An 18,923-nucleotide genomic window follows, 5' to 3' on the forward strand; every position below is an offset into this window, starting at 1 on the left:
TGGAGACAGATTGGTTTGCAATAACATTTAGGTGAGTGGTACGTGTCTAACTATTCTTATCTGCAGTACATGCAATATCAGGACCCAGCGTGTCCCAGCAGCCCAGTGCACTGTATCAAGAATACCAATGTTGTTCTCTATATTAGGCAGGCAGCTATTTTCAACTATTTCAAAGAAACACTAAAGCAGAGCCGCCCAAGACACGCAGACAACAACTAGAGCCCAAATTCCCCTTTTCTTCCTGACCGGTGAACTACTGTAACGTGGATTTTCCCAGTGTGGGATTATTCTCTAATATCTAATATAATATGGGATTAAATGTCTGTGACTTAATAATAATAATATCAGAATGCAATGATTTGCAAATCTAATTAATTATCGTAGCTTTAAAAGGTTAATTGGCAGCAGGTCAGTAATACGAGGAGAGGAGGAGCGTTTCTCAGAGGTAAATCGCACTTTGGATATCACATCATATTCATATGACATCAACAAAAGATACTGGATGCCTGTGATCTGCTGGTCATTGCCTGTGGTTCAGATTAGATAGATTAGATGAAACTTTATCCTCCGGGAAATTCAGTAGGAGGTAGAGCTGGCCATCCTCTGACTGGAAGGTTGGTGGTTCACTTCCTGGCATGCCAAAGTATCGTTGGGCAAAATAAAGAACCCAGAGTTGCTCTCTGTTACATTAATCTAAGTGTGAACGAGGCATGTTGCACCGAAGGGTTTGAAGCTCAACCAGCATAGAAAAGTGCGACATAAGAACCCGTTTATTATTGTAGAGTCAGAGCAAGGCTAGCAGGAAATCAACCAACAGCTGATGGTGTAATTACTCTATACCTGAAACACTGTGTGATTAATGTTTATTTCTATGTCTATCACATCAAATAGACTTTATTTAATCTCACACTGGGGAAATTCCCTTGTTACAGGAGCACGAGGAGGAGGAAGAAGCAGTGAATGAGAGATATAAAGTACAAATAGTGCACAATGGCCACAATACTAAACTATGTACAGATGGTTTCTATAAAATGTAAAATAAAGTAAAACAATATGTACATACAGCACAGTGAGAGTGATGATAACACACATGCATTTTTTAAACACCTTTATCCTGTGTGGGTATTATACAGTCTGAGGAGATGAAGGACCTACGTCATGAAAGCTCTTCAGTACTGTCCTGCACACCTCAGAAGAGCTCAGCCTGTCCAGCAGAGGGAGCCAACTTTGGCCTTTCTTGAGCAGAGCACGAGTGTTATCTGTTATCACCTGGCAATTTGCACCAGTCCAACCTGTGGAGAAATTCTGTGGAGGAAGCCGAGACCGAGCGCACCGATGAGCTTGGCTTTCTCCAGAAATCAACCAACATCTTGTTTTGATACGCTGGTGCTGATGTGCAGGCTGTCGAGTTACACCAGATGAGAGTGAGTGTGTGATAACCTTCCTATGCTCAAGATCGTTTCGCCTCAGGTCCACGTCCAACGAAGCCTGCATCCTCTGAGAAGCTCTGGAGGTGGCAGTTAGTGGTGACATAACTGAAGGTAAAGAGGAAGGAAGAGAGCACCTGATACCACCTCCTCACACAGTGCTGAAGCCTCATGTGGTCTGTTGGTGAGGAAAGCGATTTATGCGTTAAGACAAAAACATTTGTATTGCCTCTTTGAATTAAGCACAGTGTGCAGTATTGATTTTGAGAGGGAAAAGATCAGCATGTGGAATAAATGACATTTCAGTGACTGTGTTTGGCTGACAAAAGTAGCACACATCTGAAGCACAGGGAGTGAAGCTTGGTGCCTGATAAGACATTTCCCTGATGGAGACAGCATCAAGGGATTTCATAGGTTTTCAATCATTACATAATAAGATTCAGGCTGTGAAGACTGTTGATTCGTGATGATTTAATCTCATTTACCAGGAATCTGGGGACCAGTGAAGAGAGATAAGAGGAAAACTGTATTCTGCTTGCTCCAGGCAATGATTTGCATGCGTTGCTCTTGTTACAGTAACATTGACGGATGAGGAAACAACAGGCCAATTTAGGCAGCCTAGCAACAGCACTGCAAGTGAAAGTTACAGGAAGGCATTTGGCTGTCACTGGCTGCTCGACTACGAACACATCTCCCAGTACTCCTCGTGATTTCCTGCCTTCTTTGGACTTTCAGTTATGGGTTTATTTTTGAACTTGCAATCAGAAATTCACTGATGTTCAGAGGTTACAGTTAATAATAGTATCACTCCATTATATTTCAGGTGAAACGTGAACACCTACGAAGCTCAACTTCAGAGTTTCCTTATTTATGTCACGTGACTTTTCCTTAAAAGTCGCTCCCTCCTTTCCGTGGTGTCCAGCTCTTGGAAATCTTGGTGAAAAGAAGAGATTGTGGATTTAAATCTGTCTATAGGGATGAAAGTGTTTTATTGAAAGCAATACTTCTGTTAAACCCCTGGAATTAGAGCTGGAAGTCTGCTCTTCGATCACATGTTGATCGTGTAATCGAGGCAAAACTACAACAAAAAAGAAGGAAAAAAGTCATCGTCCACCAAAGTCCAGTTATATTAGCTCGGCTTACAGATAGCAAAGTTAGAGAGGATAGAGGGAACAGCAGGGCGCTGATTAATTAAGCTTTTAAATGTGCAAACACACTAATGCTTCGACACAAACCCACGTGTGCCTCAGAATATGATGAAATCGAAGGTCTCATGAAAAGGCAGCGCCGTCTGTTTGCACAATTAAAGGCTGTCAATCAATCAGCGTGCTCCCATCCCCATCTGTGCATCCTATTTCTAATCAATCTATTAGAGTTCACTTGACCTTTGAACTCACGCTGTGCAGATACTGCATGTGCACATATTCACAGATTCTCGATTTCAATCAGGGGGAATTTTCTTTAAGCACTTCAGATTTTTTCAGGGTGAAAAACACAAAGAAAGCAGTGAGTGCTCACAACACAGAGCGTTACATGCTTTCAAAACTTTGTAAAGTGGAGTTTTAGCGCACAGACAGAAGCATTGAGACACTCATGAACAAACATTAGAGAAAAAACGTGAAAGGAAGAAAATCAAACGCTTCCTAGGACTCACAATTACACATAGTCACACGTAGACACCAGTAGGTGGCACTGTTGTGTCACGGGAAAATGAGTGGGCCCCTTGCACCTTGCTTTTGTTCACTTAACGCTTTACTCATTCGAGTTTGTAATTTAGACCAAAATTAAAGCGCAGCCGCTGCTCCATTCATTGGTCTACTTTACACATCAAAGTCAAATGAGTTGAATGCTTGGAAGGTCATGGAATGACTCACGCTCCTATCATCAGTTATCATCTGTGTGCTTTCTGTGCCACAGTCTCAGCCAGGGAAAACACATTAAAGGGGGGATCTGCACAAAACGCGAGAGGCTTTAAAAGAACTTGGACAGTGTAAACAGGCCCAGCAAGCAAACAAGAGCCAAAGCTTTAATCTGTCTCTGCAGAGGAAAAAAGGCAGCGCGTCGATCACAGATTAGCGCCTAATTTCAGTTTGCAACAACTAAAACTAGCTTGTTTATAAAATTCTGTTTCAGGGTGAAGCTCTCACAAAAGAGGCACCCTGGACTCCTTCTTCACACAGATCTGTGGTATTGTTTGCCACTGCCAGGACAGAGACACATCAACAACAAAACCCAGCGGTCCCCCAGTACACAAGACTCACTCGCACAATCCACTGAGTATACAGCGCACAGTGGCATCCACTTAACATGCCGAACGACTGAGTACAACCTCGTTAAATGTGCATCAAAGCCAACAAAGACGAGGCAGAGAAGCCAGGTTGACAGAAGGAGGCTGCTGCTGCATCAAAGACAAACAATAAGGAAACTGATCATGTGTATTATTTATGCTGCCTTCACGCACAAAGGCAGAGATGTACAGTGAGCGATCGAGCCCCTTTTAATGTTGAGGCCTCTGTGGCAGAAAGGGGATAAACTCATGTTTGTATGCGCCGTGCACATGCTTGTGATGTCTTATTACAGTAAGCTACGCTGACAGTCCAAAGCACATCGCTCGTAAACTGTGCTGACCTATACGTCTGGGCTTACACGCGAAAACACGCGCATCTGGAAAGCCATCCCGAGTGGTGACGGCTGCCATTTAGACGCGTTTGAATTTGCTGTTGGGCACCACGACCCTAAAATCGAAGCGCATCTTTGCAGTTGACAAATGGGATTAGAGGCAGCTTGTTTCAGCGGAGAACCAGCTGTGTTGGAGGATTGAGCTCGTCTGTGTCTCTCTTTGTACTGTATCAATCCAGGTCAGTGGCAAAACAGCAGCTGTGTTTCATTATTATTCCCTTGTCGTCTTGCATCAGCCCTGCAGAATCACGCTGCTCTCTGTGGCTCCTTGATACATGTGTTGACTGTTTTTTACACCTGCAGCTCTAAGGTGTGTGGCAGCGTGTGGCTGATCCATCACATCTAACGTGGGGTGAAATTGCTGCGGGGCTACTAGACACATTCATGCACACACACACATATATACACACAACATACATACACATGACCCAACCACCTACCTGAACGATAGCAGCAATCAGTGAAGATTTACAGGATTACAGGAAACAATGCTCTGCAAACGTGAACATCTCCAACAGACAGTCTTCATGTGCTGTGCTGCGACTCTAAACTTGCAGAGCAAAAACATGCAGTGAATGTCTTCAAGGACAAACAGCAGCGCATTAAAAGCATCGTGGAACGCAATGAAAAAAAAATGGCCGCCATCCAATTAAAAAGCAGTGAAAAGAACACAAACCAGCGGGACAAAGATCAGAGTGTTTAGGAGATGCAGACCCAGCTGGAAACGAATCAGGAGAAGCAATCAAATTAAACAAAAGAACAAAATCAAAAGCTACACAATCAAGTCCGTATGTGAGTTTATACACTGCGTATAGGTTTCCAGATAAGATAAATGCTGAATAATTAATTTCGCCCCCCGTTGCGTAATTAATACACGAGTAACACAAACAAAAAAGCAACACAAACACAACATTGTCAATGCAGAGCATGTTTACATTAATATTCACATCTGTATGCCAAACGAGCGGCTAACGCTAACTGGTGAACTGCTACATGCTCTGTTATCACATCTGTTACAGCTATTCTGATTTATGGTGGGTTCAGACAATTAAAAAAACCCAACACATTTTAATTAATAATGTTAATATGGCTGTAATTATGCCAATAGCTTTCTACGTTCATTTTAACATTATGGACGATACCTCAGAAGGTTTATGGATGTGAATATTAACTGAACTCTGGTAAATCAAATCATTTGTCTCCTTTCTGTTTGTCTTGAATTATGACCAAAAAAAAGAAAGAAAGAAAGGTCTGCTAATCCATCGCTCTACTTTACTTGACGGGTAATTAATAGTAAGCCATATATCACAAAGTAATCAAGAATTTCTTGTAACAATCTAGAAATCTCAACTACTCGGCGTGTATTATTTTATGTCTCATTGCCGGTTAGGTGTCTTTAACTCCTTAGACTAAATGAGTTGTTAATATGCAGACAGATGTCAGATGTTAATGAGAGTTACTGCACTGTCATTAAACACACAGTCCTATCATAATTTAACATCGCTTACACTCAGTGACTTAGAAATCATTACTTATACATCACCATGAAAAATGTTTTCGCTCAGTTTGGATTGACCTGTTCTCTACAGCTGATTAAACAAAAGCTGGTTAGTCATTTGTTTTTGTTTGTTTTGTATTTTGTAATTTGATGTACATTTTTGCTACAAGGACGAAAACAAATCTGACAGTTTCACAATTTAAGAACTGAACCTGTATGACATTTTGAACATGTTGATGGTGTAACGGCCTGTTGTTTACACAAACGTTTTTTTATGTTATGTTAATATGTTTATATATTGTGTCTTATTTTTAAACAACACACCTTTCTCAGTCTAAAGCCAGTTAGCTGAGTATGACTAACTAAAGCAGGGAAACAGCTGGGCTGGGTCTGAAGTTAGTAATCATACACATTATATAAAAGATGGCCCCGCCCCTCCCTGAGCCCGGTTCTGCTGGAGGTTTCTTCCTGTTAAAAGGGAGTTTTTCCTTCCCACTGTCACCAAAGTGCTGCTCATAGGGGGTTGTGTTATTATTACTGGGCTTTCTCTGTATTATTGTTGGGTACCTACTTACAATATAAAGCACCCTGAGGGGAAATGTGTTGGGATATACACATATGGAAAACACTTATAAAAGACTTGCATCAGATGTGACCTACTTCATACAGTGAATCATAAGGCTGATATGATTACTCATGAAAGTGGCCACTTTCTCGTTACTTTCATATATTGTTTTAGGAAGTATCCAAAACATACAAGTTTCATTTATAGAATTTTTCAAGGGATCTTATATCTGTTTTCACACAAGACAGATACAAACTTTATAAGATTTATATGTATCTTTTCCATATGGGTAGAGCTATATATATAAGTCACACAGTATGACTGTTATGCTATGTTATGTATGCTTGGAGCCAGAAATGTCCGGCACATGACTGGAGTGTGAAGTGCTAATTTATCAGCTGGTAATAGGCAGCTTGGTTTCAAGTTTATTCATGAACCGAAACCGTATGGGTGCATCACTCACTCAGGAACACCAGCCAATAAGATGCAAAATATGAAAAGATATAAGAATAACACAGCAATTTTAATTTCATACACAGGCTGAGAGTACCTGGAGTAAACCAAGTTATTATAGTGAGCACAAACAATGCTCCAAAAGGCACCGACAGCACAAACAAGGCCACTGTAAGTCCCTTTCACTTAAAGTGGCCACATCTCAAATAATGCGTGACTTAAGTCTTAATGCATTTTAAACAGGTGAGTTGTGTTAAAGTGGTTATAAAGGGGTTAACTAGCTACAGAGACTGAAACTGCTTCATGTACCAGGCTGCAAACATCCCTTTTAATGCTGTTAAGTTGGACTTTTTAACATGGGAGCTTTTAGAACCAACTTCAAGTGGCCATTAGAGAGCGAGTGGAAACTTAATAAGATTGAATGATTTTCTATCCACATTATCCTTTTGCTGTACGCACTGGCAGCTATCACCGAACCACTCTGATGCAAAGAGAAGTCTTTGTACCTGCATAATGAGTTACGGTGCACATTTTGGACAAAAAGTACACCACACCACCAATCAGCACGGTGGACCATGAACAAGGCATAGTGATAAAAAAATTGAATTCTGAAATGATTTTCTCTTTATTGGCTGTTTGACAAACTGGCAAAACAAGTGTTAAGATCCCTTAAAAGTTAAAGGCATACATTTTAGCAACAAACTAGACTTAATGCACTGATTATAATGATAGACTCATTACTGTGCATATCACTTTACTGTTGCACTTAAATGAGTGGGGAGGGGCGGTGCCACCCCATGCCGTCCATCTGGACACGCCCCTGTCTTCTTTCATCAGTGCTTTTTTCTTCTGCAGTTGTTGAGTTACAAACATGTCTTCTTCTTCTTCTTCTTTTTCTTCTTCATGACACTGTAAGTGCTCAGTGAAACATTGGACTCGGCTGGTTGTGGGGGGTGAGCCACTGGCAGGTACACTGAGCCAGTTGGAGCTACTTTCACAGAAGTATTGACGTGTCATCCATCTGCTTTTGTGCTTTTCATACCACCAGCAGTGCATTTCACACCCACCTGACATCGGCCCTTCAGGCAGCTGGTGTGGGCTGTGCAGCATGAAGTTTGGCTTTGGAGTTAAGCATGAGGACCTCACTAGTAATGTTTTTACTGTAGCTTTAGCTAAATGTCACACACTTTTTAAATGTATATCTATATATACTTGTATGAATTTAAATGTTCTTTTGTTCATCATATATTTTGTCCTATGTTTGCTTGATTGCTAACATTTAGCACCTAGCAACGGTGAATGCTGCCTCTTTGAGCTCTAATTGAGTCTTCAACGTGCATCGTTTGTAAGGCGAACTCGGGCCAGACCTATCTGCTTTTCCTCCAACACTTAGACGCTGTGGTTGCAGTTAAATAACATCTACAGGTAATATAACCATAAAGACTTGCATCACTCAGTACTTCAAATTCAAATTCAAATTTTATTTGTCACGTACACAGTCATACACAGTACGATATGTAGTGAAATGCTTGGACAACTGCTCGTGACCTAAAGAAAACAAAAAAGGAAAAGGCTATGAATAAGATAGGAAATAAATATGAAAAATTAAAAAGGGTAAATTTAACTAGGAAGGAATAAAATATAAATTAAGGTTAAAAATGAAATAACTGTACAACACAAATTAGAATGAAGGGTAAATTTAACTGGGAAGAATAAGATAAAATATATAAATTAAAGTTGAAAATAAAATAACTGTACAACAAAATACACAATATAGAACTATATAAGAATGTATGAAGAAATCTAAATATAAATAAATATATACACAATAACAGCAGCTGTACAAGTATTAACCGGAAATGAAGAATATAGTGACCAGTGTTGTGCAAAACCAAAGTCCAGAAAGTCCAGTGTGTGTGTAAGAACCATATGTGTGGGTCAGTACTGTGTGGTGGTGTGATTGAGAGACCGTATCGCCTGCGGGAAGAAGCTCCTCCTCAGTCTCTCTGTGTTGGTCTTCAGGGAGCGGAATCGCTTTCCTGACCTCAGCAGAGAGAACAGTCTGTTGTTGGGATGGCTGAGGTCCTTCACGATCTTCCTGGCCTTGGTCCAGCACTGCCTGCTGTAGATTGAGTGCAGGTCAGGGAGCTCGGAGCGGATGGTGCGCTCAGCTGACCGCACAACCCTCTGTAGAGCTCGTCTGTCCTGCATGGTGCTGTTCCCGAACCAGGTTAAGATGTTTCCCGCCAGGATGCTCTCTATGGTGCACGAGTAAAAGTTCCTGAGCACCTTGGAGGGCAGTTGGAAGTCTCTCAAGCGTCTGAGGTGGTAGAGACGCTGTCGGGCCTTTTTCACCACGGTGTTGATGTGACAGGACCATGACAGGTCCTGCGTGATGTGAACTCCGAGGTATTTGAAGCTGTCCACTCTCTCCACTGGGCACTCGTTGATGACGGGGGTCTGGTAGTTCCTCTCCTGCTTAGTGCTGAAGTCCACTATCAGCTCCTTTGTCTTACTGATGTTTAGAAGGAGGTTGTTCCTCTGGCACCAGTTCTCCAGATTCCTAATCTCCTTCAGGTAGGCCGTCTCGTTGTTATCAGAGATCAGGCCCACCACGACGGTGTCGTCAGCAAACTTGATGATGGTGGTGGAGCTGGTAGTGGCCACGCAGTCATATGTGTACAAAGAGTACAGCAGGGGGCTCAGAACACACCCCTGGGGGGCTCCAGTGCTGAGAGTGGTGGAGGCTGAGACATGTCCGCCCATCCTTACTGCCTGTGGTCTGCCAGTTAGGAAGTTGGAGATCCACAGACACATAGATGAGCTGAGTCCCAGATGCTCCAGCTTGGTGGTGAGTGTGGAGGGAATTATGGTGTTAAATGCAGAGCTGTAGTCTATGAAGAGCATTTTAACATAATTCCCCCTTCTAGTGTCCAAGTGAGTGAGTGATGTGTGGAGGAGATGAGAGATGGCATCGTCTGTGGAACGATTTGGACGGTAAGCGAACTGTAGTGGGTCCAGTGTGTCTGGTAGTGAAGAAATGATGAAGTCTCTGACCAGGCGTTCAAAGCACTTCATCACTACTGAGGTGAGGGCTACAGGGCGATAGTCATTGAGAGAAGCAGGGTGGGGTTTCTTCGGGACAGGAACAATGATGGACTCTTTGAAGCATGTGGGGATCACCGACTGAGATAAAGAGATGTTGAATATCTCAGTGAACACAGGAGCTAGCTGGTATGCGCAGTCTCTTAGGATACGACCTGGGATGCCGTCTGGTCCTGCTGCTTTCCTGGTGTTCACTCTCTTGAAGGCTCTCCTTACTTCATGCTCGGAGATGACGAGCACGTTTCCGGTGCTGGCAGTATCTTCCTGTCTGCAGCCGTTAGCGCCGCTAACACTAGCATTGTTGGAGTCCTTAGCTGCAGCCTCGAAGCGAGCATAGAAAGTGTTCAGCTCGTCTGCCAGAGTCACGGCCGCGTTCGTCATACCGGTTGTTGGTGCTTTATAGTCCGTTATTGTCCTTAGTCCCCGCCACAGGCTCCTAGAGTCACTCTGTTGGAGTTGTGACTCTAGTTTCCTCCCGTAGCGCTGCTTCGCCTCTTTCACCGCCCTCCGCACGTTATATGACGCGGCTTTGTACGGGTCCATGTCCCCCGTCATGAGTCCCGTGTTGTAGGCAGCGGTGCGGGATCTCAGAGCGTCGCGGATGGTTTTATCCACCCACGGCTTCTGGTTGGGAAACGTTGTGATAGTCTTTGTCTCCACGGTATCATCCGCTAGTTTCCCGATGAATCCCACAACCGCTTCCGTAAACACGTTGACGTCATCGTCGGAGCTGTTTCTGAACATGCCCCAGTCTGCGTCATCGAGTGCGTCCTGTAACGCGGCCACTGATTGATCCGTCCAGCACGCGACCTTCCTCTGAACCGGAACTTCCTGTTTCAGCCTTTGTTTGTATTTTGGCATGAGGAAGATGGCGGCGTGATCAGATTTGCCAAACGGAGGGCGGGGTTGTGCCTTGTAGCCGTCCTTGACCGTAGTGTAGCAGTGGTCCAGTGTCCTTTCACCCCTGGTGGGGCAGGTGATGTGTTGATAAAAGTTCGGCGCTGCGCGTTTGAGGTTGGCGCTATTAAAGTCCCCCGTCACAATAAGCGCAGCGTCCCGGTGTTGTGTCTGGTGCTGTGTGAGTGCCTCATGCAGCTCGCATAAGGCGGTGACCGTGTCCGCTTGTGGTGGAATATAAACGGCACTTATAATGACCGATGTAAATTCCCGAGGTAGATAAAAAGGACGACACATGATGGACAGTAGTTCCAGATTTGGTGTGCAGGAGCGTGTGAGAGGAACAACGTTCGCACTGTTGCACCAGTTGTTGTTCACCATTAAACACACGCCGCCTCCCCTTGACTTCCCCGAGTCCCGTGTCCTGTCCATGCGGTGAACCGAGAAGAACTCGGCCGGCTGGATGGCGTGGTCCGGCACCGCTGGGTTCAGCCATGTCTCGGTGAAGCAGAGGAGATTGCAGTCCCGAATGTCTCTCTGGAACTTTATCCTGGCCCTGAGGTCGTCAAGCTTGTTCTCCAGTGACTGGACGTTGGAGAGCAGGATGCTAGGCAGAGGTGTGCGGTGTGCACGAGCTCTCAGCCTGTTCCTGACGCCGGCTCGCTTCCCTCTAGGCCGCCGCCGCTTCCCTTTGTTCTCCCTCGAGATCTCACTCGGCCAGCTCGGATCCGGAGTTAAAAACTTCGAATTGTGAGTACATTGTAAACCAATAGAAACAAGAGTGTCACTGTCATACCTAATGTACCCAATGGTGATGATTTTGCCGATTTAGAAACGCTGAAAACTAACTTAAAAAACAAAGACAAAGAAAAAGTGGTCGGAGCAGTCGTGACGGCAGCCGACCTCACCGGCGCCTCTGACACTTGCTGTAAACTGGTACATTACAAGCCCACTATTGCCTCCTCGGGGAGTTCACACAGAAGCACATAGCTGTAAAAAATTACATCCTCAAAACTGTTGAGGTGCAGCCACGACTCAAGAAAATAGGTGGTGGCAAAATTTCATTGCATCTTCTCCTTTTTCCTTTCTCCTCTCCGCTTGCCTTTAACCCTTCACATGAAAACAGAATCTGAACTGAATGCTTAGAAGGAGCCGAGGCCCGGTTCTCTGGTTCTAAGAGAGGAGGCGGCATGATGAATAGACAAAAACGATCTTGTTCTCATGTCTCAGAGTGGACTATAATCAAGATTAATGTTTGTTTTTGATCGCTCGCCACAGTCGAAAACTCAGAAATGTTGCAGAGTCTTTGACGGCGCTGGTATAGACGGAGTGACACAGAGCGAAAGAATCAATGGATCATCTATTATGTCCAGTGCCTAATGAAAAGGCTCTGCTGCAGATGAATAAAGTGCTGCCAAAAGGAAGTCTTCAGAGGCCTTTTCTGTCTTTAGCTTGATGTCATGATCAGTTTAATACGCAGGCTGCTTGTCCTACACTATTGACCCACTCCGTAATGGCTTTCCTTGTACAAGCATCATTCAAGCTGCACTTTATTGCTGTTGTTTTTGTAGTCGTTGATTCTTTCTTACAGCACTTATCCTTAAATGTACCAAAGTGCTATCTATCTATCTATCTATCTATCTATCTATCTATCTATCTATCTATCTATCTATCTATCTATCTATCTATCTATCTATCTATCTATCTATCTATCTATCTATCTATCAGGGGTGCAACGATACACAAAATTCACGGTTCGATATTTTTTCGATACAAAAAAAAATGTTCATGCCTTTTTAATTTGTCATTTATTAAAATTATAAATATATATTTTAACTCAAAAGTACAGTTTTTAAATTTAATGTTGCTGAAACAACAAAGTAATAAAATAATAAATATCTGATGGAGAAATCACTCATCTTTGGAAAAGAGAGTTTATTACAGAGAAATGTCTCTTTCAAAATAAAAGCTATACTATACGCTTCTTCTGGGCTATATTCTCAGCAGCATATTAAACATATCAGGTCCCCATAAGGAGAATCCTGTGCTAACGGCTGTCTAAATGACTCGGGTAAAGTTTGTAGCATGCGTACTTGTTGTTTTGTCTGCTTCCACTTGTCTTTGCACTAGGATGATGTCGGAGTAAATGTGCAGTCATATTCGTTGTGTTCCCACTAGTGCTGTCAGCGTTAATCTGAAATGACCTTAACGCCACAACACGGCAAATCTCCGTTAACGAGCTACCGCGGATCGCCCCGTGCGTGGGGCTGGACGGCCAACACGTTAACGAGCTAACTGCGCTAACACACTAGTTCCCACCCATGTAATTGAGCATTGCGTGGCACATCCAACATACTGTTTTACTTTAGTCCATGACTCGCTTACCTTCAGGGTCATACGTCACATGAAAACCAAAATAATTCCAAAGACCAGATCTGAATGAGGGTGGGGGAGGTCCATGTTGTAAGGAGAGCTTAGCTTCTGTCTGCTAGCTTGTGCTGCGCTCAGTGAATCTGCGTTCGACTACTCCGCCTAGGCTGCACTGTCGAGCGCAGATCCACTGAGCGCTCAACACAGACAGCATCGTCAGAAGGAAAGTTGATAAAATAAATTACAAATGTTGTATTGTTCCATACATATGCGTACCGAACCGAAAGCACTGTATCGAACGGTTCAATATCGATACGAATATCGTTGCACCCCTACTATCTATCTATCTTTGAGATTTGCTAACATTATGCATCATTGTGAAACATCATCAGAATTTCTCCCAAAAGCAGAGAAAGAGAATTGAATTAAAGGTGAAATAAAATATAACACCTGGGTCATTAATTTATTTATTGAGGAAGAGGATCAACCGTTGCACATCTGTGGGTGTGCGTAAGCCTGGAGGATTAGCAGCATTTGGCAGGATTGAAAGAACCCGATTTTCTGATTAATTTCTGATTTTCCACTTTCTTCAGTCAGTGGAATGACAATCAGGTGTGGGGTCGTCTGTTTTTTAATTTAAAGCGCAGGGATCTATCACACTCTGATCACATGGGGAGGGAATAATGGCAACAAAAAATAAAAATGTAGATGAACAAACATCGCTCAAAGTAAAGTGTGTAACAGTCCGAGACAAACCTCCCTTCAAATAAAGGAGACTTTCGAATAATCTGATGTCATCTCAGTCCTTACAAATAATATTTTGTTATTTTGTAGTGTCACCACATCATTTGAACTTCATCCTTTATGTATTTACTTATTTATCGGTGGCTAAGTGCACGTCAGTGTCTCTGACTTTTTTTCATTCGGACTCTTTGTGGATTTTTCCGTCTTTGTTGTTCAGGATTGTCAGCATTGATCTAATCGTGACTTGAGAAATCGTTTTTGACAAAAAGGGTCCATCTCATCTCAGGTATTCAAAAATATAAAGACAGGGCTTCTAAGTGTGCTCGTCACATGTATCCAGATAAGGCAGATTAGTTGGATGTGAAACTCCCAACTTGGTCACTGATTTTCGATTAAGGGTTATGTTGTTCGGGGACATCCTCGGGTTTTTCGAGGCTCTTTGCGGTCCTGACTTTTTCAGTGCGCACAGTGTTCATGCCACATTCATAAAACACAAGTGTGGGGGAACAGATCTATGACCTTCAAATGCTCTGGCATTGAAATGGCTGCGAGACATGCTTTGTGGTTAACACCGATGCCTTCTGCTGGAAAACCCATCCATTCATTTTCCTAACCGCTTAAGAAAACCTCCCCTGCTGTCATAGGGTGAGAGATGGGGTACACACCGTACAGGCCACCGGTCTCACATCCACACCTACGTCCCATTAGCTGAATCAGCATGTCTGATTTTGAGAGGAAACCCACACAGACACAGACAGACATGCAAATTCCAGACAGAAAGGCCCGAGCCAAACAAGACGTTTCCCCCAGAACCCACCGAGCCTAAGGCTTCTCAGAAGGATCTGAGCCTGAATCTGCACATCTGGGTTCATTATGTGCATTATATGAATATATGCATATGTGTGTCACCTGCAGCACGAGCCCATAAATCAGTCATCCAGTGACGTCAATGACTTTTGGGACAGCGAGGTGGCGAGACACCACATTGCGCCCTTGTTAAAGTGCACTTTGCAGTTTATGCGTCTGCTGGCACTGTGAACTGTGGCCTAGGGATTTATAACAACCTCATTACCGAGCCATCATAAAACCCTCATGTTTATAAATGTTAATGTTTGTGATTTATGTTTAAATGTCATTTATATGTCGCCGTTAAAAGGCATGCTAATGAGGGAGGATGACAAAGAGGCGGGACGTGAAAAGACTGATGGACACACACAGACGGGAACATTGTGACGGACTAAAAAAATGAATTTTCCGGGGTGACTTTTATTCCTTCCATCCTATTGATCTTCACTTTATGCTCTGCAATTTGTCAGGAAGGCTGCCCGTCCCATGTGGCATCTCTGCAATCAGTTAATTATGGATATCGCTCCTTTAGCCACAGTCAGAACCGCCACTTTCTGTTGTGCCAGTTTGTGGGCGCTGCTGACGATTCCTTGTTATGGTGATTAATAATTTGATGTACAGAACTGTGTGTGTGTGTGTGTGTATCCCACTTCAGATGGCGTCTCACAGATACTCTGATAATATCTGTGAGTGGAGGAGTTGGAAAAAGGGAGAGAGGGAAGGTGCGTCCCCTCCCTCTGCTGCTCTCCTCAGGAGGTGACACACTTGCACATCAAAGCTGAAATGTAGCTTATTAGTGTGGCAGAGTGAGGCCGGTGGTACAGTTCAAATGCTCTTGCTCGCTGTCAATTACACTTTTGGAGACAGATACGTATTTAATCTAGGAAAAAGATGATTCATCAAAGCAAACAAAGCACCTCACATTCGCCCTCCTCTCCCTCTCAGATGTAGAAGTGAGCCGGAGCTCCTCGATTAAGCCAAATGTCATCACACGCACGTCTCATCTTAACGTAACACCGGATGAATCCGACAGTCTCACGCCGCTCCACGTGAACCTGGTTTTAATGATGAGCTCCCATGGCAAAGCCAAGGTTACTGAAAGTTTGAATGTGACCGACATGATGGGCAGGAAAACAGCGGAAACGTATCTACGGCTAAACCGAGTTTATTACCCGGAGCACAAAAGGTAATGTGTTCCAGATCCCTGGTAATAGATGTCATTTCAACAGTTTCAACAAAAGCTGTGACCTTCTGGGTTGCCTGCTTTTTACTTCCTCCAACTCTGGCCTGACCGGCAGGAATTGCTTTCCAGATTTTGGCCTCGGTTCCCTCAGCTCGGATTGATCTCCGTCTCTCCTCCTCAGCCACACATTTGTGCTCGTGACGCTCATCCAAAATTAAAATTTGGACTATAGAGCAGAGGCAGGGCTGCGCGGAGGTGAAATGAGATGACAAAGCAGGAAATACCACAGAAGGAACACGAGCTAATCAAAGCACATAGCCAGAGAAAATATTCTTATTAAAGTTGCACTTTTGAAACTTTTATATCAGTGACAGAATAGAAAAGTGACTGCGTGTAATGGGAAATGCAGAGCTTTCCACCTGACTGTAAAGCTCCTCTCAGCTGTCAAATGCTTTTTAGCATCTTTCAGCTAATAATTTTGGTTTTGACGCTCACAGCTTTGTTGTTTGTCTTCACTCTCGCTGCTTTACTCGTCAGGTTTTTAGCAGCAGATGCTCCATGAATAAAGAAACAACAAAAACTAGCCTGATAGCAAACAGCAGACAATCAATAATCACCCAACTTAGTGCAGCATTTAGCAGTAAAGACCCAAAGGAATATGGAGCCGAAAGGAAAGAGAAAATAGTTTTGGCCATAAACATGATTCAGAATAAATTTTAATGTTGCTCCTTATGCTGCTGGATGTATAATTAGGCAACAGTTTCAGATTGTTTGAAACTGCACCAGAGTGGCTAAAGACATCAGCTAATGGAAGTGTAAATGTGCCCTTGATCAAACAATCCCTTTCAGGAATAAGTAAGCTATTACATTTAAGCTGAGGACATTAAAGAAATTGCAGTTTAATGTGGCATTAATGGATTTTTGGTCATTTGGGCGCAGATGTACTCCACAACATGATGAAAACACTTCATACAAAACAACTGTGGAGTGAATTGTTGAGCTGCATTGATCATAAATCACATTATTAAGTAAAAAGCATTCTTAGAGCAATCGAAGCGCTCGCATTTGTTAAAAAAACTGATAAAAATGTTTTTGAACAGTATATTCCATAGATTCCTTTTCAAAATAAGAGCATGTTTTATTTAGACAAATTCCCTAAAAACACTGCTGAGATGAATCAATCCTCTAAAATACTGTACATACCAGACTATAAACGGTTCACAGTTCAGTCTCCCTTTAGCTCTGTTTTGGTCTCCACCAGAATAGAGCTGTGATGGTCGTGGCTCAGGAAGTAGAGCAGGGGAGTTCATCATAACCTCCCTCAACCGACAAGTCAAATTATCACTGGGTGAGAAAATGAACCTCGAGTTGATGTCTCTAAAAACTCTTTGGCATAGAACAAAAGCACCCGTATGTGAGTGAGTCTTGTAGTAGTTTAACATATATAGATAGATATATAGATAAGTGCCATTTTTACCAACTCTCACAGGAAATGTGTGGCTCCATAGCATGCTCCCCTGTGCTGAGCAGCTAGCCTGACCTAAGAGACTACGAGAGAGAGCTGAGAGGAGCGAAACAGCTGCGTGGGAACCAGAGAGCTCTCCTTCACATCAAACACAATTATCGATTGACTGATAATATAAGAAATATTGTTTGGTGCAGTATTAAGTTTCATCCACATTTGGCTTTAACATTCAGCTGCACTGGTTGCCACTTGGATGAACCTTTGCAGTCTTCCCCTCAAAGTTATTTTAGAGTGATTTTCTTCTTTCAGTCTGGAGTCGAGAGCCAAAAATCTCCCACAGCGACTGCATCCCTTCATATGCATTCCCACACATGCTGAGTGCTCCGACTGCATATCAAGTTTACATGGAGATGAGAAGGTAGCACACAGAGACTCACACTTCACCGCTGTAATATTTTGAGTGAAAGCAGAAGTGAAGAACGGCCACAGTGTGTTTTACCACATGTTTGAGTTTTAGGTGGCAGAACACTGTCCTAATATGAATGACATCAACACTACTGTGAAGATGAATACAAAACAAAATCTATTCTGCATTTGGACAAGACTGACAAGCTGAGGGACCTAAATCGTTGCAATAAAGGACACCTTGCAGCTCTAAATGAGCATATAAGTGCGGTAACAGTCATTACGTTGTGGTGACAGCGGTTAAAAACAAACATTATGCAGCAGCGTTTCCTGGAACGGATTGTGCAATAGCCTGTTCACCCATAAATTTGTGGAACATGGAAACAATAATTAGAAAAGAGCAAAAACATGGAAAGCAATGCAGACCGTAACACGGATGCTTTGTTCAGCTGCACTAAGCCCGGTCTCCACAGCTCTGTACCTTTGTACCTCTGGGGGCTTATTTTGAGGACTGGAAAGCTGCACAACTGCCGTTTCTCCTAGATTTTAAATGACAATATCTGTAAATGACAGAAAATATTAAATTTACTTTTAGATTTTACGGTGTTTATTTAGGCTCAGTGACAAAGCATCTAATGTATTCAATCTCCATCTTGTGCATCAGCAGCACAGCGGTGCAGAGGTTAGCACCACCTGGGGCTTTAGCGCCCTGCTTCCCTCCAAAGCCCAAAGACGTGCACGGTAGGTTAACTGGTGTTTCAAAGTTTGCCTTAGGTCCAGATGTGAGGTCAATGAAGCTTCAAGCTGCCTGTGAGACTAGAATAGTGCTATTATACATATGCCAGTTCTTTTTCCGCGTGCATGACCAAATACTGTAATCAATCACTGGATGCTGGATTCGTCCCCCTCCTCTAACCAAACAACTGCTTTGGACTCAGTTAAACATAAACTTGCGATAATGAGTGTACAGTGTGAGCATGTGCAAGTTTATATTTTCTGCCGTATGTTCAACCTTAGCAGTGTGTCTCTGTACTGCAAATGATTCTTTGTCCCCAAGCTGAAGTGATCCTGCATGTCTGCGTCGGTGCCCAGCAATGCGGCCCAGTTTGCAGAGACGATCCGAGCAACCGGGAGACGAATGAGCCGCGATGTTCTCGTCCCGGCGCTGACAACCACCTACAGGCTCCGGAGAGGCTCCATGCATGATTGCCACTGGCAGTTACAGCGCTCCCTTTGATGAAAAACCTCGGTCACCTGACAGCGTTTGCAGCTCCGCTCCTTTCTTG

General features: G+C 43.3%; 2 long non-coding RNA genes across 2 annotated transcripts in view; both read right to left on the reverse strand.

Annotated features, from left to right (window-relative positions):
- LOC309689207 overlaps positions 1–18,923 on the reverse strand; it is a 57,397-nt gene that overhangs the window by 34,094 nt on the left and 4,380 nt on the right. The gene's annotated exons all lie outside the window — the stretch shown is intronic.
- LOC309689208 lies at positions 1,089–13,223 on the reverse strand. Its single transcript, XR_014271307.1, has 3 exons — positions 13,010–13,223; positions 4,547–4,651; positions 1,089–1,605 (listed from the first exon to the last, which is right to left on the reverse strand). It is a non-coding gene; the product is annotated as an uncharacterized lncRNA (long non-coding RNA).

The sequence above is a fragment of the Aulonocara stuartgranti genome (genome assembly GCF_965226115.1).
Source record: "Aulonocara stuartgranti genome assembly, chromosome: 15".
Taxonomy (NCBI): Eukaryota; Metazoa; Chordata; class Actinopteri; order Cichliformes; family Cichlidae; genus Aulonocara; species Aulonocara stuartgranti.